The following is a 1,977-nucleotide window of genomic DNA, read 5'->3' on the forward strand; positions in this document are numbered from 1 at the left end:
TTTTACTCAGACAAAAAATATTGCAACACATTTAAGTACATTCTTCCTGGATGAAACAATTTGCCAATAAAGATTCAATCTCAGAATATAAATGGTATTGTTAAGTTATTAACATTCCTTAGGTATATTTGTCTTCTTTGGTGAGAAACAGGCATGATATATATATATAAGAGAGAGAGAGAGAGAGAGAGAGAGAGAGAGAGAGAGAGAGAGAGGAGAGAGATATTGATTCCTAAAACAGAAAAGTCATTATGGAAACAGGTCATTGAAAACTTGAAACAGGTTATTGAAAATTTGAGTTTCTAATAATCCTGAATGGTGGAGAATGTTCTGCTAAATGCTCTCTTTGTCATTAGCACTTTTTCTATAAAAATGCACAGCTGATAGCGTTATATCAGATTAACATACAGAATTTCTGTTCACTCATTCATTTTTCTTAATTTTCTAAGCATCATATTCATTAAATATGTTGAATTGTGAAGGAATATTCAATGAATAAGATATAATACTTGTCCTGAGAAAGATGTAGCTTTCAGGTCATGGCACATTATATATACTATAGAAGAGCCAGTTTGGGTGGCAAATGTCTGTAATCCCAGCGATTCAGAAGGCTTATCCAGGACAATCACAAGTTTGAGGTCAGTCTCAGTCACTTAGGAAAACACATTTCAAAAATAACCAACTAAATAAAATAAAATAAAAAATAAAAATAGCTGCTGGGCTGGGGTTGTGGCTTATTGGCTGGCAGAGCGCTTGCCTCACACATGTGAGGCACTGGGTTTCATCCTCAGCACCATATAAAAATAAATAACAAAATAAAGATATTGAGTCCATGTATAACTAAAATAATTTTAAAATAAAAACATACAAATAAAATAAAAATAAAAAGAGCTAGGGATGTAGCTTAGTGGCAAAGAAGCCGGGGTTTAATCCCTAGTACTACACATAAATAAATTAAAAAACAAACAAACAAATAAATATATGCTGTAGAAATACAAATATCAAGATATAATACGTTGTCAAAGCATTCTTTGAGTGTGTGTGTGTGTGTGTGTGTGTGCGCGCGCGCGTGCGCGGACGTGCACGTGCGCGCGTGCGCACAGTTACTAATAATTAAACCTAGGAGTACTAGAACACTGTGCTTCACCTCCAGCCCTTATTTATTTATTTTTTTTTTAATTTACTATTTGTATTCTATTTATTTCGAGATAGAATCTCACTACATTTCTGAGGCTGGCCTTGAAATTGGGATTCTCCTCCCTCAGCCTTCCAAGTCATTGGGATTACAAGGATTTGCCACTATGCCCAGTTTACCAATACATTCTTAATGAACGAATAAAGATGGTGGAGGACATCTTTATTTTATCCATTCCACTAACTACTTAATATATGTAGCTAAGATGATTGGTTTCCTATGTAAATAGATCTTCTATTAACCATAAAAAGGGAATTTTTCCTTTTACATAAAAAATACATGCATTTGTATGATTTCAACAAATGGAAGAAAGTAGAGCCTTATTTTTAAGGGAGATATATAATTAAGAGTTAAATAGGTGTGGCTTACCTTCCACCTCATTCTGAGTCATAAAGATAACAATTTCACTTTGAGTGAATGATGGTTAGATTTTTTCCTTTTCCTATTTCTTAAGTTAAATTTGGATTAGCCCCTATTTGCCTCCATAACTGAATATCTCATTTTAGACTCTTAAGATAAGGTCACTTTATTATAGAGCTGACGTGAGAAGATGGCCAGTGGAAACAGTGCTCAGGAAGTTTTTGTGTGCCTGTCACTTATGATTTATGTTACTATGCTCTTTTGGTTCATTATTAAATGCATGCTGGCAACAAGTATACTTTCTTCCCCTAACTTGACATTAGCTGTCATATTCAAAGCAGTGTCCTTTAATAAGTCAATTGTGTCATCAGAGCAACCACTATCTTTAGTGTCTTTTCTTTCTCCAAGGAGCTAACAATAGT

This window comes from Callospermophilus lateralis, unplaced genomic scaffold, assembly GCF_048772815.1.
Source record: "Callospermophilus lateralis isolate mCalLat2 unplaced genomic scaffold, mCalLat2.hap1 Scaffold_96, whole genome shotgun sequence".
In the NCBI taxonomy this organism is placed as follows: domain Eukaryota; kingdom Metazoa; phylum Chordata; class Mammalia; order Rodentia; family Sciuridae; genus Callospermophilus; species Callospermophilus lateralis.